This window comes from Peromyscus leucopus, chromosome 10, assembly GCF_004664715.2.
Source record: "Peromyscus leucopus breed LL Stock chromosome 10, UCI_PerLeu_2.1, whole genome shotgun sequence".
Lineage (NCBI taxonomy): Eukaryota > Metazoa > Chordata > Mammalia > Rodentia > Cricetidae > Peromyscus > Peromyscus leucopus.
In genome coordinates, this window is record NC_051071.1 from 12,665,935 (window position 1) to 12,690,004 (window position 24,070).

A 24,070-nucleotide genomic window follows, 5' to 3' on the forward strand; every position below is an offset into this window, starting at 1 on the left:
GACCATTTGCGCAGCCAGTGCTGGTGTACTCTGGGTAAACGATCAGGATCTCAGGGGTCAGTGATAAGGGGAGGGTCCAGGGGCAGGACGCTAGTTCTTCACCCTGACAAAAGCCCAAGTTCCACCGTATGCTTGATTTGATATGTTTGTTACTGTTTATTCTGTTGGCTAATCATAGTTGAACAACTGTCAGGGCACTAATGAATTTAACCCTTTATCCTCATGACAAAGCATCTATCATGCAAACAGGTACATAAGAACCCAATTGTTTCTGTTTGCACAGCTAAGGTGGCTGGAGGCCGTCTGCTATGGAGACCACAGGCCTCCAGCCACCCATCTATTTCCAGTAAGGATATCTGCTACTGGGCTTCTCTTTGATTCAGCTCTGAAACAGGCAAGGAAAAAAAAAAAAAAACTAAAAGTTTTAAAAGTAGGAAATGAGGTCTTGGAAGGGTTGTTACTCAGAGTCCGGATTTCATTCACACTTAACTTCCGCTGAAGCACTGGGGGATTTCATTGGTTGTGCACATCAGTTTTTAGGAATGTTGTAGAAATAAACTGATAGAACTGTGTGGTGAGTGGTCGGTTGGTGACGAGGGTACATTGAAAACATGACATCTCAGGAAGAGATTTGGAAATAGCTGACCTTGGGAAGACAAGATCGAGGCTGAGAGATTCAAGCTAGCCTGTTTGGTCTGATTTAGAACTGTGATGTGAAACGGGCTTATCTCCAGCCTTGTCCCCCTGGGGCTCGAAGCACAGCCAGAGAGACAGAAGGAGGTGGGAAGAAGAGGGAGGTGGAGGGTCAGTGTGATGGCAATAAACACAGCTAGAGAGGCAGAGTTCATTGTTGTTAGACCAAGTGCTGGCAATGCTGTGGGATTCCCAAGGCTGGATCACATCTTGAGTACTTGATCTGTGCGCCTACCAAGCCAATGAGTCATGGCAACACAAGAAATGTTCTGCTTTATTCTCCTTTAGCCAGTCAAAAAGAAGGCCAGAGAAACCAAGAGAATGGTCCATTACCAGATAGGTGTGAAGTAGGCAGAGCCGAGTTCCGACTCTCTTAGCCCATGGTTTGAGTAACCATTAGTGTTTCCTCCAACTCTGAGGTTGTCTGGAGGAGGGCAGGGACAATAGGGTTTATGTTACTGTACACCTTGTCCTGGCTCTTGTTATTGTACACTTTGTCGTGGGTCTTCAACATCCAATCTTTAAGTTACCAACAAAAGTTATTGAAAACCTACCTATCGTTTCAAAACAGAAAACAGTTGGGTATTCACACGTGTAGCAAAGTACAAACAGATCCCAGCCAGACACTCCTGGGGCTTTTGGCATAAGACTAAGCCTATAAATACCAGATGTATTATGTCTTACAAAACAAATAGCAACACTCCAAAGCATAGTGGGTTTTTTTTTCTCTTCTAAGCAGAACAAGTAGTTGATCTTGGGCTATTTTAATATCACATTGTAGAAAATTATTTGATTTAGCAGTTTGCATTTACACTACTCATTTAGAAATTATTTCATAGCAGTCACAGGATGTGCTTAAAGCCTGCAGCTGTGTGCCTATGCATACTGTGCATGCATTTCCTTTAAATATAAAAACTGGATGAAATATGCATAGAAGTAATGTGTGTGCAAGAGATAAGTACAGAGATTGGACACATGCCTTTGTTATGAGGAAGGAAGACACACAGACTGAGAGTTTAACAAATTACAAATGCCAAGGAAGAAAGTAATGTGTCTGTGTTTGAAAAGACCATGCTATTTACTTGACAAGCTCTGCCAGGGCGAAGTTACAGCTGTGGCCCTGCTTCAGATCATTTAAACAGGCTTTTCTTGATGTCACTGACACTTGGGTCACATCTACTGAGCTTTGCCATCAGTAAATAATAATTACCGTATGTGAGAAGCTAGCCCGCAAGCAGGGCCCATGTTCACATTACACAATCCACCAATACTGTCAGACTCACTGGAAGAAAACCCCTGTGTATTATAACTTAAAATCATGCTGTTATTTTTAAAGACATGCATGTGTTTGTGTGTGTATTAAAAATATGGACTTTATGATCTTTTAAATATTTCTATATTCTTCACATCTGAACACATCTTATATTAGATCCTTTATAATATAACATCTTTGCATTCATCTACCTCAGGAAACCTGGGGCAGAAAGAATCTGAGTTTATTCTAACCATCTTTACCTCCTAGCTATGTTATTAGTACAGTTGCTGTTGTACAAGTGGAACAAATTCATTAATGCAAAGGTGCTGTGTCACCATGGTCTGTCACGCCAAAGGCAGATCCAAAGATCTGGTTCTTCTAGCCTGATGCTTGATGGAAATCAAAAGATCTATACACTCTCTGTAAGTACAGCCAGCCTTCAGGTCCATGGTGTTGTAAGAGTCAGAGATGGTTGACTATCCTCAAGTTCAGCCAGCCTTCAGGTGTAGGCCCATGGGCTCCGTGGTACTGAAGTCAGTGAGAGATGATGGAAAGTGTGCAGGATGATGTGTAGAGGTTATGTGCAGCTACTGGGACATTGTAAGGAAGGGGTTTGAGCATTCTTGGGTTTGGGTGTACATCATGGTGCTGCTCTAAAACCAATCTCTTGATGGTAGCTACTGATGTCTGTAACTAACAGTGGAATAAACATTGACATCAGTCACCATGGGGATCAAGCAAACACTTCATTTAACTGCTTTTAAATTTTTCTTGATTTTTACCTTTTATGGTATATTGTGAGAATAAATAACCATTTTGTATTTTGTTTGTCAATGTGACCAAAATAACTGAGACAATAACCTCAAGAGAAGAGTTATGTATCTGGTTCCTGCTTTCCCTCCATTGTGTAGAGAAATTACAGCAGAACAGAACAGTTTACATGACATGGTCAGAACGCAGGGAGAGAGATTGCCTGTGGCTCTCTCAGTCACTTCTCTGTTGTTGTGACAAACACCATGACCAAGGCAACTTATAAAAGAAGGCATTTAACTTGGGGTTAATAGTTTCAGAGGGTTAGATTCCATGATGGTGGAGCAGTAAGAATGGCCAAGAGCTCAGGTCTTGATCCACAAGCAGGAGGTGGGCACACACACACACACACACACACACACACACACACTCTGGGAATGGCCTAAGTCTTTGAAATCTCAAAGCCTGCCCCCAGTGACGAACCCCTTCCAACAGGGCCACACCTCCTAGTTCTTCCCGAAGAGTTCAACCAACTGGAGGCCGATTATTCCAGCATGTGAGCCTATGGAGGTCATTCTCATTTAAACCACCCCAGTGGCCTTTCTTCTTCTATCCCTTTGGTTCCATCCCAGCCCTCAGGTTATGAGACAGTGCCACCCATGTTCAGAAAGGGTCCTCTTCTCTTAGTCCTGTCTGGAAATGCCCACACATCATAGTCAGCAGTACGCATCTACTCTCCTAGGTGCTTTTTAACCCAGTCTCATTGATAACCAATATTAATCATCTTAGTCATGTTTGTTCTGGTGAAACCCTCCATGGTTATTATTGTAATTGTTCTGGTGATGTAAGAAATGTTAGGAGCAATTGCTTGTAGTGTGTATTTTGTTGGGGACATGGGCTCCTCTGTTGGCATCATGGCTGACATCTCTACACAGGAAAGTCACTGGCAGGAAGAAAGCACAGCCGATCTGCTTGGTTATAATTTCTCAGGAGACAAGAATGTTCTGGCTGAAGACCTAGAGACACAGGGCAATCTCTTTGTATTTATGTTTACATTTGATTAGTTATAGACATCATGTAGAAATATGACCCGTCTACAGAAGTGCAGCGTCATGCTAACAGACAGAACAGGAAATGCAGTAAGGCCTGTCTGTCCAGATTCTTCTGAGCCTCTCTGTGCAGGAGTTTTCCCTCTGGCTGTGGAGCAGGAAGCCTTCTGAAATGAGAGGCATGTGATTTACTATCAGGCAGAGAGATTGAAGAACTTCCTTATGACCTCTGCCACACAGAAAGCTAGAAAGGAAAGACTCACAGTTTTCCGCCTTATGTCTTACTTTGGGGAAAATGGTTCTAGTTTTGATCATCTGCCTTGGGGAGAGAAATTTTAGTGTCTGCGTGTTAGGTTATAACGGCAGCTGCAGAGGGACAGAAGGTGGAAAGAAAGAACAGCTTCATCTGACTTTAGGCCCGACCATGTTTATTCCCAGAGGGAGCTTTTTGTCACGACAGAAGATGGGATGTGGCCCCTTAGAGGGGAGGAAATGACTTCTATAGTCCACGTGTGGGGGGTGGGGGTGGGGGGGGACTGGGAAGTGCAGTCCTTTAGCAGGAATTATCACTATTGTTTCCAGGGGAGGAAGGAAGGAGAGAAGGAGACAGAAAGACAAGAGAAGGTCGGAGAGGAAGACTGCGGTTTGGAGACAGGCATCCCAGGCATTTACTTTGGGTATTGTTTTTTGAGCTCCAATAACAAAGAAAAAGAAGAGACCCCCCTGTGTGTGTTTGAAATATAATATTTAGTTAACAGTTAATGAAATACTGGACACTTTTGGTTGCTCTCCTGTTGGTTATGCTGTGTGCTGCTCCTCGTGGCTGGTCGCCACCCGCAGCGGCCATGCTGGCGGGGGAGCGTGCTGATTAAAAGAATCACAGCCATGGTTACCTTTTTAGAGCTTTACTGGGGGGGGGCAGGGAGAGAGGGGGGTCGACGGGAGGAAGGAGAGGAGAGGGGACAGAGAGCACACAGAGGACCCACCCGCTTTTTTAGGCTGGGACGCCATCGAAGGCTGATGACGTAATTAAGGACCAAATTAAGGACTTACATCCCAGACTTTTCCTTATTATAAAAAAAGCAGGTAGATGGGACTAGGGGCGTCGTTCCTCTCAAAAACTGCTTCCAGCTGACTCTTAGACGTCGGTTGGCTCTGGGGGAATGGAGAAGGGGAGTTTTCCGAGGTAGACAGGCTGTCTGTCATCCGTTTGCTCTGGAGACATGTATTCCTCTTGGCTGTGGCTGGGAACTTTCTGTTTGACAAGATGCTGGTGACACAGAAAAAAACTTAGAGAGATAAAAGAATCATTATTATTTTATGTTGACATTTATCTGAGGTAGATCTGGCCTGCCCCTATGGATTTTGAAAGATGTTAAGCGTTATCAGAGACAGGTTATTTTAAAGCACCTGTTTCCTTTACTGGTTCAGCATCTAGGAGACAGGTGATCAATTGTTAAAAGCATCTCATAGTAATAGATGTTTACATTAAAGTCTTTTTGTAGCACCCAGACACTTTTGGGTCTGGGGGTGTAAATACCTTTTAGTTGTTACAGTTTCTTACTTGATGATCTCTGGACTCCGGTTCCGTGGAGGTCCTGTACCATTAGCTGAGCAGTGAGTTAGAACAGGGAGCTGGGAAGAGAAAAGCTTGTGGTACATGAGAATTTATTTTTTTTGGAATTAGGGACAAGGCAAAGATCAAGGCCCTGTCTGTATGCACGTGAGAAACACGGGCAGTGGATCTGGAGTGAAGCAATGAGCTCTTATTTTAGGTGGAAATCTTTTTTCATTAAGTAACTCTGAAAGCGCAATTAAATCAAGTGAGGTGGTAAGGCTGTCCTCTGTACCTGACAATAAAGGAGAGGTGGCACCCCAAAACTCCCAGGACTGAGTCAGTGGCTCTGGTGTCCAGAAGGAAAGAATTGGATCGCTTTCCTGCTGCCTTCTGGGTTCCCTGCCATGTCTGTAGCCAAGCCTAGGTCTGTTGGAGGTCTTAGCTTGATGTACCCATGCATCTTGGTGCCTGGGGGCAGTGAGCTGACTCTTTGTCTTTCTAGATGGCACTTTCAACAAGGCTGTTGATGGCCTGGCAGGGCATTTGCTAGCCCGTGGCCTTTTCCTCACTTAAAACAGGGACCCAACAGCTTTTGGGAGTCAGCAAGTGCCAGCACTTGGCAATTTTGTTTTCGGGCTTTTATCTTTTCCCTGGCACACCTTAAATGCCACAGATGACTCTTTTGCCTGTGGGGTCAGGAGCCTCGCTCTCCAGATGCTTAAGTTTTAGTCGGGGAGGTCTGGGGAACAAGAGACGGATTTTACTCCATGTCCTGATTTTTTTTTTCTTTTTTCTTGATGATTGATGGCTTAAGGACAGCTTTTGGAAGATCTGTCAGTAGGCTATAAGCTGATTTTTTTGGCTTAAGAGCCATCCTGACTACTGTAAACTCATTTGTATGGATCTTAGCCACTTCCAGACCTGTCTGTGTTTCTCAAGGCAGTTTGAGAATGAGTGGGTGGAGTTAAGGTGAGTTAGGGCCAGTCGTAGAAACCACCCAAGCCTGCCTATTTGAGCCCGCCCACTGCTGGTGGAAGTCAGACAGAAAAGGTTGCACGTGGGGATGCAGAAGTGGGGAAGGGTTTAGTTAGAACTTTAGCAGAAAGCTTGGAGATAAAGTAACTCTTATTTGCCTGTTCGCTGGCAGAAGTTCCTGAAACTCTGTTATGCGGCCAGGTTTATGGGTGCCCGCCCCTATCTGCCAATGTATTCGCCCCTTTGTCCCATGGCTGTAGCCGAGAGAAAAATAAAAAATTAAAATAACAAATAGGGATCAGAGTACAATCTTGGGTGTCCCCAAAGAGTGGAGTGATCCATGAGTCAGCACAACTTCGCCATCCTCTCCGTCAAGGGATGCGAAGGGCTGCAGCTGCACTGCAGTTGGTCCACCCGGTAGACCAAGACAGCATTTGCTTTCTCGTCAGAAAGGAAAATGTGCCGTTGACAGTGCAGCCCGAGGACAATCCCCAGGGTGTCTGTCGCAAAGAATATAGCTCAGACTACAGCCGAGAGAACAGCGGACTTACTGTGGTGAAGAATCATGGCGGTAGTGGTGTGGGGTCCAGCGGAGGCGCTGAGGGACACATGTGCGCTTGCGATCTCGAGGTCCCGCTGGATGGGGGAAGAGGTGGCAGTGGTCACAGCAGGTCCTCGGTGCTCGGTGGTGTATCCGAGTCTGAACGGCACCAATGTTGGTTATGCCGCGGCACTGCCCCTCGTGGCTGGTCGCCACCCGTGGTGGCCATGCCAGCAGAGGAGCGTGCTGATTAAAAGAATCATAGCATGGTTACCTTTTTAGAGTTTTATTGGGGAGGGGAGAGAAAGAGAGAGAGAGAGAGACATGGGGGGGGGAGGAAGAGGGAGGCCAACAGGAGGAAGGAGCGGAAAGGAGAGGAGACAGAGCACCCACCCACTTTTTAGGCTGGGACACCATCGAAGGCTGATGACATAATTAAGGACCGAATCCTTACACTCCCCATCATCACTATGTGTAAGTCTGGAGTAAGAAAGGACCTGGTAATTGTTTTGAGTCCTGATTTCTCAGGGTCTCTTTGGCTCCAGGCCCTACTGGAGTAGGCAGGGCATCAAAGGTTGCATGGAGCTTCTGGAACCTTTTACTGTCTGCAAGCTTCTCTCAAACTACTCAGGGCACTGGGGGAGGGGATGGGACGAGGATGGGGTCCTGTGAGAAAATGATCTCTTGATCTTTTTTTTTTTTTTTTAAAAGATGTGACTAGACTTTCAAATTGCTTGGTTATAGCAAGTTAATTGGGTCTTACTTTCTTTTATTCGTAAGTGAAAGGAATGCCATTTCCTTCAAGGCTTTAGGAAAGAAGGACCACTTCAGTTCTCACTTGGGGTGAAAGACCGGATCAAATTTGAACAGTACAGTGCTATGCTACGCTTTCACAGGTGTTTGCCAGAATCTTTGATGTCTGAAAACCTCGAAGCAAAGAGATTCCGTTCCCCAAGTGGCAGGCAGAGGTCCCAACAGCATTCTCACGGAAGCAATACAGAGAGCCGGGAACCGGGGGAGGAAGGGCTGGTGTTCTGGTCTCTAGTGGACAGGCTGCTCTGTGCTACTCACCAGGAACGCCTCTTCAATGCAGTCTGCGACTTTAAAGAAAAACATCCCCAGACTCTAACTTCACAGGGCTGGATGAGCAAGTTATCAGTGTGGCTTGTTCTTTGAATCTTTACAGATTTGGCTTACAATAATTCCTCCCATCTGTATGAGGTTTTCTCATTTTTAGAGAACCTTGTGTCTTTAATCCTCACTACAAATACTGGCGTGAGGCTTCAGATGACTCCTAAACTCACAATTACTTGACACCTCTGCTTTTATGACCTTAAGTATAAAAGTGATGATCCTGGTGTTGGCCAAATCCTACTCTAGAGTCTGACTGCCTGACTCTCATAGGTGATGAGGAAAAAGAGAGCTTCTTTGATGTCAGTTCCAGGAGCAAAGCAGAAAAACTTTAGATCCCTGGATGCAGATGAAAGTGAGGTGAATCCATGTACCCTCTGTTCTGGAGCAACCTGGAAAGGGCAGGTGTGCATCCCTGCTGAAGACTTGTTGTCTGTTAACATCAGAGGGAAGCCTCCTTCCAAGAGGACCCACGGGATCACTTTTGGAAGAGAGCTGACAGAGATGCTTTAGGAAGAAGCCATAAAAACCAATAGATTTCCATCAAATAATTTGCTTTCAAAACAATTTGTCTGCTAAAAATGAAGCACACTATGTTGTGGAATATTATTTTAACTAGACAAAGATAGGTTATATTTGTTTATGTTACAGAATATTACTTTAACTGTATGAAGGTGTGTTACATTTGTTTATGCTGGATTTATTTAATTTATGCAAAGATGTATTACTGTTTCACCTTGCCTCCGTAAGGCACCTGATTGGTCCAATAAAAAGCTGAACAGCCAATAGCTAGGCAGGAGAGGGATAGTCAGGGCTAGCAGGCGGAGAGAATACGTAGGAGGAGAAATCTAGGCTGGAGAGAGAACAAGAGAGAAGAGAATGAGGGAGAAAGAGAGAGACATGCCCAGGGCCAGAAGCCAGGTAGCCACCAGACAGACAGACATGAGAAGCAGGGAAATAGGACACACAGAAAGGAAGAAAGGTAAAAAGCACTGAGGCAAAACAAAGAAAAAGAGAAACAGGTTAAAATAAGAGCTAACATAAGACCAAGCATTAATAACTATTGATAACTACTAATCTCTCTGTCATGGTTTGGGAGCTTGTTGGTGGCCCAAAAGAAAGCCTGTTACATTTGGCATTCCCACATGGGCCTGAATTTCCACATAGGGCCCGAGATAGCTGGGAAAGAAAGAAGGGAAAAAAAGCCAGCACATTAAGTAGAAACAGTGTGCTGGGTAGGGATACCTGCTGCAGTGAAGGCACCAACATCCCAGAGCTGGGTTGAGTGAATGCAGTTCCTGGTTAAAAAAATGCAGCTCGCCGGGCGTGGTGGCGCACGTCTTTAATCCTAGCACTCGGGAGGCAGAGCCAGGCGGATCTCTGTGAGTTCGAGGCCAGCCTGGGCTACCAAGTGAGCTCCAGGAAAGGCGCAAAGCTACACAGAGAAACCCTGTCTCGAAAAAACCAAAAAAAAAAAAAAAAAAAAATGCAGCTCCCAGCCAGGCCCTCAGGGCATAGAGCTCATCTTTCATGGACCCGACAAGGGGGTGGGCCAGCTGCCCGAGCCTGGGGCAGAGGGCCTAGCCACTGTCCCTTAGTGGTTTAAAGTTTGTCTCATGCATCAGAGAACATTGCAAGTGCCAGCTGCAGGCACTTAGTATAGCAGATTCAGATAGAAAAAGCTTTAAACAGGTTACAGTGTGTTTAAAAATGTTTGTAGGCTTAAGAAAGGAAAGAAAATGGATACAGACAGTCATAGAAATAGGTAAATAGTTTATAAATAATAAAGGAAAGTCTTTAAAGAAAGAGTAAAGCAATATAAAGGGAAAAATCATGGAAAGATGAAAAATACAGAGTTTGGATCCTCTATGGTGTTGTGTTGTCTTTGAATTTTTTGAATGTTGATGAGCAAAAGACAGCTGCTGAGAGATGTTGGGTTGAAAGGGGGACTACTGAATTAAATTAGTCTAGATACTTTAGGGATGCCTAAAATGGAAGTCAGAAACTGTATTGCATTGGGGAAGAGGTTATGCTTTTTGTTTCCACAGGAAATGAAAGGCTGTGGATTTGTTCAACATTGAATAAAGATCAGATTTGATTGGGGAAGACCTCCTGAAAATATTGGCTACAGATATAAACCTAGAAAAACTATAAGACAGGTGATGTATAATTTATCTGTCCAAACATAAAACAAAAAAATTATCTTTGGCTGGCTTGTGTACAATGTACAGTCCATACTTGTGTTAATACAGATATGTATGTTACCTTTGAATGTTTGTGTTTTCAGAGCAAGGGGACCAGACACCAATGTAAACAGGTGGCCCAGGTGATGCAGCCTCTCAGAGTGCCTCTGTTACAGTTTCTTCTACATCCAGCTTCAAGGCTGCAGGCTGATATGGTCCAACCTCACAGACTATTCTAGCCAGGACTGCAGATGAGCCTTGCACTTTTCCATCTCGCAGAAACTGGACAATAAATGTTATTACTAGTTTTCCCAAGACTTGACCATTATCTCAATTTTCTCAGGTTTCCTAAAGATACCATTAACCACAGAGATCAGGAAACAGTTTAGAGAATACAATGCACACATTCCCAAGGGGTGGGGTAGGTGATTTTTGGTCATTTGATGGGTTATGGACATTTGTCATTGTTTAGAGGGAACATAGGGAATATAGGATAAAAAGCAACTATTAACTTCAAATATTTTACATTAGTGTGGATATCAGTATTTGATATACTGATACAAATTTAAAGTTATTTTTGTTATACTGTATATATGTTTCTACTCTTGTTTGGGGTATTGTGCTTATGTAGCTCATTTTAAAATGTAATGTATAATTAAGAAATGCAGGTTAACAGTCATCTGTAATAATCAAACTTGTAGTTATGTTAGGTATGTTTTCAAGATCATACAGAGATATATTTTAGATAGATAGATGGTCTTCAAACACTTTGAAGACATACAGAATATGGCATTTATGATGTTTAATGAATTTATAATGTTGAAAAATCTAAGGCTTTTCATGACAGTGAGACACATCTGCTCCTGGCAGCACCAGTTTACTTCAGAGAAACTCCATCTGGAGTTTGCTTTCACTGTGGCAGAGTTGGCCACTTGGCCAAGAAACTGCTCTTGCCTTGGCTGCTGACAATGTGCTGTACAAACTGGAAAAAGGAAAAAGACGGTTGAACTTTGCCAAAACAAGGCTGGACAGTCCTTTAAAATTCCTGCTTCATAGAAGAGTCTGTCAGATATTCTAGGCCTGTAGGCAGCAGATGGATACCCCAATGTTGCAGAGGAACCTTGAGTGACTGTTCAGGCAGCCAGATGTCTGCCATTTCTATAGTTTTGGAAGTGGCTTTCACTACACTTTCTGTTTATTCAGGTAATATTTTATCCTTCTGGTGTCCTTGATGGAGTTGGAGACTAAATAGTTATAGTTACAGTTTTCCTTAGTTATGATAGAAGGGAAAATACATACAAAACTTTGGACTCGTCAAGATAGACTAGATAATGGGGTATTTTCTCTGAATTTGCCAAATACAAATGTACTGGATATTGTAAATATAATTCGTTTTTTATTTTATTTATTTATTTTTACCTTATTATAATAGCAGATTATGCTTTTGTAAATATAATTCTTACTTGATAACTGTTCTTATTGTATATAGTCTTACTAAGTTAAAGTTAAAACCTTTCTTTTTATTTAGACAAAAAGGGAAACTGTTGTGGAATATTATTTTAACTAGGCAAAGTTGTGTTCCATTTGTTTATGCTGCAGAATATTACTTTAACTGTGTGAAGGTGTGTTCCATTTGTTTATGCTGCCTTTGTTTAATTATATAAAGATGTGTTACTGTTTCACCTTGACTGCCTAAGGCATGTGATTGGTTCAATAAAAAGCTGAACAGCCAAAGCTAGGCAGGAGAGGGTTAGGCAGGATTGGCAGACAGAGAGAATAAATAGGAGAAATCTAGGCTGAAGAGAGAACAAGAGAGAAGAGAATGAGAGAGAAAAGAGGGACACTCCTGGGGCCAGAAGCCAGGTAGCCACCAGACAGACATGATAAGCAGGGAAGTAGGACATACAGAAAGAAAGGTAAAAAGCTCGAGGCAAAACAGAGAAAGAGAAACATTAAAACAAGAGCTAAGATAAGGTCAAGTGTTGATAACCAATAATAAGTCTCTGTGTCATGATTTGGGAGCCAGTTGGTGGCCTAAAAGAAAGCCTGTTACAACACTATGTGCTACAGGCTTGTGTCTTAGTTAGGGTTTCTATTGCTATGAAGAGACACCGTGATCATGGCAATTCTTATACAGGAAAATATTTAGTTGAGGTGGTTGCTTACAGTTTCTGAGGTTCAGTCCATCATCATCAGGACAGGGAGCACGGCAACCTTCAGGCGGCCGTGGTGCTGGAGAAGTAGCTGAGATTCTTACATCTTACAGGCAATAGGAAGTCAACTGAGACACTGGGCAGTATCCTGAGTACAGGAAACCTCAAAGCTCTCCTCCACAATGACACACTTCCTCCAACAAGGCTGTACCCACTCTAAAAAAGCCATACCTCCAAATAGTGCCACTCCCTATGAGATTAAGGGGGCCTATTACATTCCAATGACCACATTTTGCAACAGTAATAAAATCAAGAGCAGAAGTGGGGAGAGGATTAGGAGCATCAGGATGGGGAGAAATAGAAGCCACAGCAATGGGGAAAACTTTAGCTTCCAGGGAAAATTTTATCTACTGTGTCTCCAATGGTGTCTTTTAGATCCATGGTTGTACTTTTGATCATAGTTTGAAAATATTTAGAACACTGAAACATTTACTTTCTCTAGGGAGATTTGTCAGGAAAAAAAAAAAACAATTAAAAAAAAACCCAAAACCTTTAATTAGAATTCTTTTGGATTGGCATTTTTACAAGCCTTAACCAGTTGGTAAGGAACCCCCCCCCATAAGGGTCCCACACAACACTGGGCTTTTCTTTAGGAACTTTGAAGATACTGTAAAGACTCCCCGCCTCACACACATACCATTATTGATCTGCATTTGGTAGTACAGAATTTGTCTTCAGGGACATTATCTTCAATTTAGCTTTATAGGTCATAAAGGTTTAATTTATAGAGGCTCACCTAGTCTACAAATGAAGAATAGATCACAATGCAACAGAAAGTTTGCTGTCCTGAAAGAGGGAGCTGAGACCACATGATGACCTCTCCCTAACCTGAACAACACATGCTTCTCTCCAACCACCGAACAAATGCCCTAGTAACAGCTGAGGAGTCTAAACTTGAAATCATGGTACATTCAGGAACCTTAGTTGGTGGACATAGTTCATTGAGTTTTATGAAGTGTAAGTACAGTTGAAGCCTATAGTTAAAGACAGCTTAGTGCAAAAGCAGCACACGGTTGCTCTTTGAAGCCATCTTTGAAAACAAGACTATCATTTCTGTGAAAGCAGAGTCTTACCTTCAGCTTGTATCTAGTCTGCTCACCTAGAACCCAGCCTTTCCTGCTTGCTTTAGGTACACCTTCATTAATCTCTCCTCCTCCTCCTCCTCCTCCACCTTTCTCACCTAGATACCGAGAAAAAGAGATTTTTTTCTTCCCTTTCTAACCAGAGTTAACAGAACAGTTCCCTATTCCTAATTTCCCACTACACACTCAACCCACTGTAACCTACTGTCCCCTGGATGCTCTTTTAGAGTCCTTTTCCTCACCCTGACCTGCATGGCTACATTGTCTTTTTTTTTAATTTCTCAGTAACATCTGGCACAACCTACTATTCTCATTCCCCATCTTTTTTTTTTTCTCCCCTGCTTGAGAAACGATTTCTTAGTATTTTTTTTTTAATTGGCTAAATCCAAAATCTTTAAAAAAAAGGAAAATCTTGATGACAGTATTCACAGGGGATACTGAAAAGAGCCAACAGGGAAGTTATTTGGCATCCTTCCGTGCTTCTCCGGAACTCATCTTATGGAAGTCTTCCCCCCACTGGAGTCTCTTCGTCTTCCAACAGTTTCCTGTGCAACCAGCTGCCGCTCTCAGCCTCTTCTCTGACCTCTAGAAAAGAATATGGGGCACTCGGGGTTCAGAAGAAGCTAGCCTCAACTGGTGAGAAAGAATGCCTTGCCAACTATTTTTAAACCCGCTTTTAAAATCTCTTTGGCCAAACTTGGGGGGTTGGATTCCAAGCCTGGGATGGCTAGGGCAGCTTCTGGGGTGGGCCACTCTGACTCCAGATTACTCACAGTAACTAGTACAATTCAAATACTGTAACTATTTCTTATTCAGTACCGTTCAGGAATGATGTCGATATCTGTTCAGTACTGATGTATTTTTAAAATAATATTGTCCACGGTTGGTTGTATCCTTGTATGTGGAAGCTACTAGACACAGTGGCTGTTAGTCTACTGTCTAGTCAGTCCAGAGAAAAATTCTTCATGGCGTCCAGGCCTCATTTAGAATGTGGTCACTTTCAGTGCCTATTGCATTCTGATTTCTGAACACTGCCGGCAGCGGGGAGGATTTAAAAATTTATACATTCCTGAGATTTGTATGTAAACGGTCACATGTAACTTGTGAATAATGAATTTGTGCTTCTGTAAGAACTAGTCCCATTGTGTGAGAATGATCCGAAAGTATAGAACCAAAGGCAGATGGTCCGGATTGTAGAGTGTAACGTATCATGCAGTACCATGGGTTCTCACACTGTCGGCTCAGCTAAGCAAAGATGGGCCAGAGTCAACCAGAGTGCGCCGGGCCATTCTCAAAAACTATTAACATGTTCAAATGTCAGTTAAGAAGGAAGTCTCAGGGGCTGGCACACCATGTCCAGCTGACTGCCTTAACAACTTTATTTGCCCTATAGGCATTGGGATGCATGCCGGGTAACCTGGTACACAAAATGGTGGCTATGACCAAAAGGAGGTAGTCATGTCCAGTGGAATCCCTAGTTCTGTATCTTTCTATGCACAAATGTATTCATCAGGTTTATTCTGGATTGCTTGAGCTAGCTAGGTCCTCTGGAGGAGTGATGAACAGTAGTTGTATTCACAGCCATAAATGACATGTTTCCTATGTTTTACTATTGAATGTAATGAGTCTTTTTATGTCCTGCTAGCCAGCTCCCAAATAACAACATGGAGACTTCTTATTAATTACGAAAGCTCGGCCAACAGCTTAGGCTTGTTCCTCACTAGCTCTTCTAACTTAAATTAACCCATTTATATTAACCTACATTCTATCACATTGTGTTACCTCTTTTCCATCTTGCACCTCCTGTTTTTTCTCTCTGTCTCCTGGCATCTCCAAGCACCTACGTTCTCCTCTTCTTCCTCTGTCTTCCCAGAAATCCTGCCTATATTTTCTGCCTAGCCATTGTCTGTTCAGCTTTCTATCACACCAATCACAGCAGCATATCTTCACTCAGTGTACAAATATCCCACAACAGTCAAGCATGCTGCTTGCTGTATGTTACAGTGGATATGCCTTAGCAGCTTAGGAAAACACCCTTCTGAGTCTGAGCTATTATTGGAATGGACATCAAATTTCAATGTTTTTCCCGTGTGTTGAAATGTTTTTCTCCTTTAACATATTAATTTACTTCATTAATAGATTTCTAAATATTAACCCATCTTTGAATTTTTGAAGTATAAATATCCTGACCATGATTTGTTAATTTTTGTATACATTTGAACATTTGCTTTGCTAGCATTTTTTTCTTCTGATTTTTCAATTTATGTTCATAAGTGAGATTATCCTTAGTCAACTACACTCACTTCCAAATATGAGCTAGGGGATATTCCCTTGGGGTTTCTTTATTTTTCTTCCTTCCTTCCTTCCTTCCTTCCTTCCTTCCTTCCTTCCTTCCTTCCTTCCTTCCTTCCTTCCTTCCTTCCTTCCTCCCTCCTTCCTTTCTCCCTTCCTTCCCTCCTTATCTATCTATCTATCTATCTATCTATCTATCTATCTATCTATCTATCTATCTATCTATTGTCTTTTAGAATTATTTGTCCTCAGAATTTCTGTTGGAGTTCACCAGTAGGTTTCTGGTCTTGAGGAAATGTCATAGATAGAAACTGAAGAGAATGAAGACTCCTGGGCAAGAAGAGTGGGTACGGTAGTCAGTTGCTGTTGCTGTGGCAAAATGCCTGCACATAGAGAACTCTAGGGAGGAGTGATGCACTGTGGCTCAGGGCTCAGAGCTTTCGGCCCATGGATACTGGGCTCCATTGCTCTGGGCCCGTATGGATGAGGCAGAACATCATGGTGGGCAGCATGTGATGAAGCACATGACAGATGAGCGCAGGGTCACAACGAACTGTATCCCCTGAAGATACACCCCGTTGTCCTACTTCCTCCAAGTAGGCCCCGCCGCTGCAAATTTCCTACCCGCCAATGATGCCATCAACTTTCAAGTGTGTCAATGGCTCAATCCATTGATGAGATCAGAGCCCTTGTTTTTCAGTCATTGCTTAAAAGCCTTTGACTCATAAGCCTTTTTGCGGGACGTTTTGTATACAAACCACAACACTAGGGAAGATAGAGGAAATTCTAGCACAGTCTGAGAAATAGTAGATGCTATTAGACTAAAGTTGATTCATTAGTTTTAATAACTCCTGCCCTTCCTTTTATTATCTTTCCTGTGGCAGTCTAGTCCCCCATAGACTCATAGACCTTGTTGGAGGTGCGTCACTGGGGGTGGGCTTCGAGGTTTCAAAAGCCCAATCCAGGCTAGTCTCTCTTGCTCTGCCTGCTGCCTGAGGATCGTCCTGAGATTGGCTTAATTCACCCAAAATGATTTGTATCCAGGTGTGGCCATTTTTCTATAAACAACATAACTTCGTTCTTCTTTGTGGCTGAGATAAAATTCCATTGTGTTTATATATCACATTTTTCTATCCATTTTTCTGTTGACTACTGAGATTGACCATTCTTGTCATGTATTTGTTAACTTTTTGTGTTTCATCTTCTGAGAGATAGCTGTTCATTCCATTAGCACATTATTGATTGGCTTGTTTGATTTCTCATTGTTTAACTTTTTAATACTCCTTGTATATTCTAGATATTAATCATCTGCCATTTTTTTAGGCAGCAAAGACTTTCTCCATTCTGTAGGCTGTCTCTTTACTTGGTTAATTGTCTCCTTGGTACAGAAGCCTTTTAGTTTCAGGAGGGCCTCATTTGTCAATTGCTGGTATTATTTTCCAAGCACTGGATCCCATTGAGGCACAGTCCTTGCCTATGCCTATACTTTGAAGTATTTTTCCTTTATTCTCTATCAGTTTCAGAGTTTCAGGTCATACTTTAGTATATTTGATCCATTTGGAGATGGTTTTTGTGCAGGATGAGAGATAGGAGATTTTACTCTTCTCCATCTGGATACCCAGTTTCCCAGAACCATATGTTGAAATGTCTGTCTTTTCTCCCATCTGCATTTTTATATCTTGGTCAAAAATCATGTGACTATAGATGTATGGGCTGATATCTGGGTCTTCCATTCCATTGGTCCATATGTCTGTTTTGTTCTAGTGCCATGCTGTTTTGTTACTATGGCTTTGTCGTATAACTTGAAATCAAGTGTGGGGATTCCTCTAGTAGTATCCTTTCTGCTCTAAGATGCTGTGGCTATTAGCCCAGGGTTTTTTTTGTGCTTCCACATGAATTTTGTGGTCATAATTATGATTGTTATTATTTTGTTTTTTTGAGACAGGGTTTTGCTGTGGGATGATCTGTATGTCCTGTGGGAGCCCTTCTTGGGTTCCTTGTGGCGTTACCCAGCAGGTCCATATAGAGGATGATTAGGACCATGGGCCTGAGTGCAGGTGTTTGAGATGGTCTGCACTTGGCTCTGCTGTGGGGTGGTCTGTATGTCAAGTTGTTCTGATTGGTTAATAAATAAAACCTGATCGGCCGTGGCTAGGCAGGAAGGATAGGCGGGACTAACAGAGAGGAGAAATAAAAGGACAGAAAGGCAGAAGGACTGGCTGCAGCCGCCGCAATGACCAGAGACACTGCAGCCGCCGCCATGACCAGCAGCATGTGAGGATGCCGGTATGCCACCAGCCACGTGGCAAGGTATAGATTTATGGAAATGGACTAATTTAAGATATAGGAAAAGTTAGCAAGAAGCCTGCCACGGCCATACAGTTTGTATGCAATATAAGTATCTGTGTTTGCTTGGTTGGGTCTGAGCGGCTGTGGGACTGGCGGGTGACAGAGATTTGTCCTGACTGTGGGCAAGGCCGAAAAACTCAAGCTACAGGGTTTCTCTGTGTAGCCCTGACTGTCCTGGAACTCGCTCTGTAGATCAGGCTGGCCTGGAACTCACAGAGATCCACCTGCCTCTGCCTCCCGAGTGCTGGGATTAAAGGTGTGCACTGCTGCTGCCAACCACCACCGCCACCACCACCCAGCATGATTATTTTTTATGTTTCTATGAATAGTGGTATTGGGATTTTGAATGAGATTGCCCTGTGTTTCCTTTTTCTTTTCTTTTTAGTATGAATGTATATGTGTGTGCGTGTGCGTGTGCGTGTGCGTGTGCGTGTGTGTGTGTGTGTGTGTGTGTGTGTGTGTGTGCAGGTGCATGTAAACATGTATGTTGGTATATGAAGGGGCCAGAGGACATCTCTAGTATTAGTCTTCTTGAGTTCTACCTTGTATTTGGAGATAGGGTCTCCCACAGGCTTGTGGTTCACCTGTTCACCTACGCTGCATGGCACAGGACCGAAGGGACCCACTCTCTCTGCCTCTGCCGCACTGGGATTATAAGCTTCTCAGTCACCCTCAGGCTTTTTTATGAGGGTGGTGGGGAAAAACTCAGGTCCTTATGCCTGCACAGTAAGCACTTTACCTATGACCTATGTCCTATGACCTGTGACCTATGACCCCAGACCCTTGATTGTGATTACACAGAATCAGGAGATTGCTTTTGATAAGAGATATTATTGCAATATTAAGTCTTCTAACCTACTTTTTAATCTTTTGAAAAACATTTTTGTGATGGCAAAGAAAAGAAGTCAACCTTTAAGGCAAGTGAAACCCAGGAGATGAGCACATACTTGAGGGAGCTTTTGCTGAAGAGCATTTGTCTCTGTGAACACAGCACTCAGGGTGGACACCAAGCTAGGGGTACCAGGACTCTTCTGCCTGAAGCTGAGTCTGCAGAAGGCTGTACCCTCTGTGCGAGGATAAATCACAAATAACCTCGTGCCTTTCCTTTGTCCTGAGAACAATTACAAGAGAATTGCCTGCCCGAGAGCAGGAAAGCTCTCCTGAGATTATAGCTAGCCAGCTCTCCTCATCTTGCAGTCCAAATTTATACTGTACCCAGGGGTCCAAAAAACTCAAGTCAAGTAAATCTTAATTTGTAGTTTCCAGGAAAGTGGCAGGAACAAATGCAGATCATTCTGGGGGTGCCATTTTCAACAGAAGATTCCACAACTCACCATTGATAAATTCTAAAGAAACAAGAGCACATGGTCACACGCAGAAAACACGAAAGGAAACAGTGTACCACGTGCAGGGGCTGGCAAGAACAAGGCGGCAGACAGGCTGGGAAGCAGTCGCTATTGGAATGAGGAGGTACCAAATATAAAATAAGTATGTTAACTATGTTGAAAAAATAAGTGAAAATTTAAAATATCCAGAAATCATAACCAGAAAGTTTGACAGACTCAAGGAAAAAAAAAAACAAACCTAGAAGTCTAATATATATATATAGTGTGTGAATTTAAACACATACAAGATGCTAGAGAGGTGGTTCATAGGTCAAGAGCACTGGCTGTTCTTCCAGAGGACCTGGGTTTGATTCCCAGCACCTACGTGGCAGCTCACAACCATCTATAACTCAGTTCCAGGGGAGCCACCATCCTCTTCTGGCCTCCACGGCTGCCAGGCGTGAAAGCGGCGCACCATCACGCATGTGGGCAAACACCTGTGCACATTCAATTCAAACAAACCAACAGTGAAAGCACAACAGACGGGTTTCACACGGAATAACCGTGACGGGAGGACATCCTGGGAAGGGCAGGCTAGAGAAAACATCCAGGATGTGGCCCCAGAAGATGGGAAATATGAAAAAGAGTTTATACAACATGAGACATTGTGAGGAGCGTCTGATCACAATTCTATACACATGGGGAAGAAGGGAGAAGGCAGGCAGAATTTAAGTAATAACTGAAAAAAAAAAAGAAGGAAAACTTCGGAGGTGTGTTCATGTAGGAATTTGATGCCAAAGGGATCTGACACCTTCTTCTGGCTTCTGCTGGTACCATGTATGCACAAGGTGCAGACATACATGCAGGATACACACACACACACACACACACACACACACACACAGACACACACACACACATGCACACACACACACAGAGTGTATGATTTCTTAACAAAAAAGGAAAACTGTGAAAAGTGGAAAATAATAAACATAAAAGTAGATGAGAACAGAGAAAAGTAAAATATGGAATATTCAAGACCCATTAAAAAACACAAAAAATAAAGGAGAGAACTAATGTTAAAAATATCAAAAATTTAAGCAACTAGAGATAGACGGCATCTTGACTTAGAAGGAGTTAGAAAAAAATCATGACAAGAAGGTGAAGAAGGAGGAGGAAGAGGAGGAGGAGAAAGAGAAGAAGAGGAGGAGGAGAGGGAGAGAGGGAGGAAGAAGGAGGAGGAGGAGAAGGAGAAGGAGAAGAAAAAGAAGAAGAAGGAGATCAACCTCTGTATTTTGTAGAGGAGTCCAGAAGAGTTGGTATTTCTATAATAATACCAGACAAAATAGTGTTCAAGGCCAAAACTGTTCTGAGCTAGGGAGTCATTTTGCTAAGAGGGTGAGTTAGTTCTTCAGGATGACAGGAGAGTGCCCTCAACGTGGAAATACCTGGATCAAGCCACAAACTCAGTAAAAGGACAGATTAGAACCCAAAGTGACTGGAAAGAACACTGCACCTCACTGCAGGAGATTGATTATACACCCTTTTCAGCTAACATGGAGTCTTTTAAAAAAAACTGCCCAAATTTCTAAGATTATAAAGTTGCCCACAGTAATTTTAGAGACACTGAAATCACATAGACCAGAATTTCTAATCACAGTGCAATTAAGTTAGAAATTTCTAAAAAAGAGCAATGACAGCTCTGTATGGATTAGTAGTGTCCTCTCTAGATAACCTGGGGATTATAAAGACAGAAGTTAGAAAACACTGAGAACAGAAACATTGTAAATGGAAATGTATCTGATGCAGAACTCGTCTTAGAGGAGAATGGAGGAGTTTGGTTTCAGCCTTCGATCGCTAGGCTTCATGGTTTCTGGGACTGTGAAGAGGCAGAGGTAGGGCAAAGCTGTCAACTCATAATGTCTAGGAGGGAAAGGGAGGAAGGGGAGGGGGAGGGAGAGAGAGGGAGGGAGGGAGTGGAAGGGAGGAGGGAGAGGGAGGGAGGAAGAGGAAGAGAGGGAGAGAGGAAGAGGAAGGGAGGGAGGGAGGGAGAGACAGGGGTAGGTGAGAGAGGAAGAGAGAGGGAGAGGGAGGGAGAGAGGAAGAGAGAGGGAGAGGGAGGGAGGGAGGGAGAGAAGGGAGGAGGGGGAGGAAGAGAGACAGAGGGGGAGGGAGGGAGGGAGAGGGAGGGGTGGGGCGGGGCATGCTGAGGGACCTACTTCTTCTAACTAAGCACTGCCTCCTAAAGTTGTACTTCCTCCTGACATCCCCTTAAGCTCACTCACCAATGGATTACCTTCTCATGAGGCTAATCACCTCTCAAGGAGGCATCCTGAATACCGCTGCCTTAGTGACCTTGAGGTTTTGGGGGACGCTTGAGGTCTACATTACGTGTACATTCAGTCACAGACAGAAAGTATTTAAATTGTGTCTATGCTGAATGTGGACTTCGCCCTTGTTAATATTCCGGGAACAATATAGTATAACAACCATGTTAGAGTATTCAGATTGCACTCTGACTATAAGTCATTTCAAGAGGACACAGCTCAACTATATGAAAGTACTGTAACACTGTATAAAATATTCTTAGCCGGGCGGTGGTGGCGCACGCCTTTAATCCCAGCACTCAGGAGGCAGAGGCAGGCAGATCTCTGTGAGTTCGAGGCCAGTCTGGGCTACCAAGTGAGTTCCAGGAAAGGTGCAAAGCTACACAGAGAAACCCCATCTCGAAAAACCAAAAAAAAAAAAAAAAAAAAAAAAAAAAAAAAAAAAAAAAAAAAATTCTTGAGAATCTTGGAACCAATCCCCAGCAGACACCAAGGGGCAACCTTTCTATTTTTATAATTTATTTTAAATTTTTATTGATAAATCACAATTCCTCATATTGGTCCATATATTCTGTTTTACAGTTTTTTAAATGAAATTACTCCTATGGATAGAGACCTCACAAAAGTATTTGCTTATGGTCCCATATATCTGAAGGGCAGTGCTGAATATTTGGATGTTTTTGCATTATTCTTCAATTTGTTATCTAAATTTCATTTTTTTTCTGATACATACTCAATAGTTGGTAAAAGCTATTTTCAGGGTAGAAAACATACGCACAGAAGAGGAGCATCCAGCAGGGGGTTGGGGGGGATGGATGGACAGACGGTGAGCTGTTCAATGAACAGCTAATGGAACTCTGCTCCATAGAGGAGCCTCTAACTTCACAGTGGATGGATACCAGCAGGAACCTGGAGAGCTTTGGAGCAAGAGAGGCAAATATATTTGTACCCCAGTTCATCATGCTGTGTCCCGTGGGTTCTGCACAATATGAGACCTGAGTTAATTTAGACAGTGCTATTCCCAAAGTGTCTAACATCATCCACAACACCACCAAAGGTTAGTTATGTTCCAGACTAAAACAATATCATATTCCCTTTGCAGCAAAGTTTCTATGATGGACATCTACTTCAACACAGGGCTGTGAAGAAGTCTGATGTCTGCTCTCCAAGATCACATTGTTTACAAGCTATCTACAGTATTACTTCTCCAGTGGATTTCCTTTTAAAAAACTATTCTAATTTAAATTAAAAAGTGCTTCAGAAGTAGGTCACTGGGCGGGCCTTGAAGTTGGAGAGCCTGGTCCCATTTCCTGTTCACTCGGATTCCTGACTGTGGGTGCAGTGTGATCAGCTGCCTCACTCTGCTGCCACAATGAACTGTGTCCCCTAAAACTGCAAGCTAAATGGAACCCCTCTCCCTTAAGTTGGTCCTGTTGGGCGTTACGTCACAATAAGAAACATAACTAACACAACTCTAGTCTTTCAGTGCCCAGGAAGGCCCTCTCTCCTCAGAGTCTGCTAGCTGGGATTCCAAACTTCCCTTCCCAGTCTTTAGGTATTCTCTGGTTTTTCTCATGGTATGTGAGTTCCCCCTCCATCCTCACACTTACTCACTCATCTACATCCAAACCCTTGCCAACTTCCTGAAAAAATCCCCCAATTTTACCACTGTCCAATTATCTTGTCCCTCTTTCCCCCATTTTATCGTAAGTGGAACTTTTCATTTTGTTCATGATTAAATATTCCAGTATGTTCTGATCCAGTCTACCTAGAAACTTCATGTTCTCCACCATGCCCCCCCCACAGATGTACCCCACAACTTCTCTGCCTTATGATTTTTCCCCGTCAACATACAAGTCAACTAAGTCTTTCTTAGAGCTAAACAATTGTGATGTATAAACAACTCTTCCTTAGCCTAGTGTTCCTATCAAAACCATACTACCACCTTGTGCTGTGAACTACAGGTCCCGGCAGGCACCATTGACAGCCACCTTGTCAGTCTCCTAGGGCTGAGCATTTTACACCTAAACTACTCCCCGTGGGAGCCCCTCAAATGGCCCACTTCGTCTCTTTCTGTAGAGTGACTGGAATAGACAAGAAACACTGGAATGCATTGGGAAAGCAGCTTAGAGACTAGGGGAAAAAAAAAAGCTTCTAGCTTCTGTTAGGCTTATGATGGCCGTTGAGGCCCACCAGCTCTGCAGAGAGCTGTGAGTGTTTTACTGTTCTTTGGGGAAAGAAGAATTGATCACAAACTTATTTGAGAGGCAATACTACAGTAAATTTTTGTAACAATTCCCAAGTTACTTTCAATTTGTGCTTTGGTTCGAAGTCAGACTATATATTG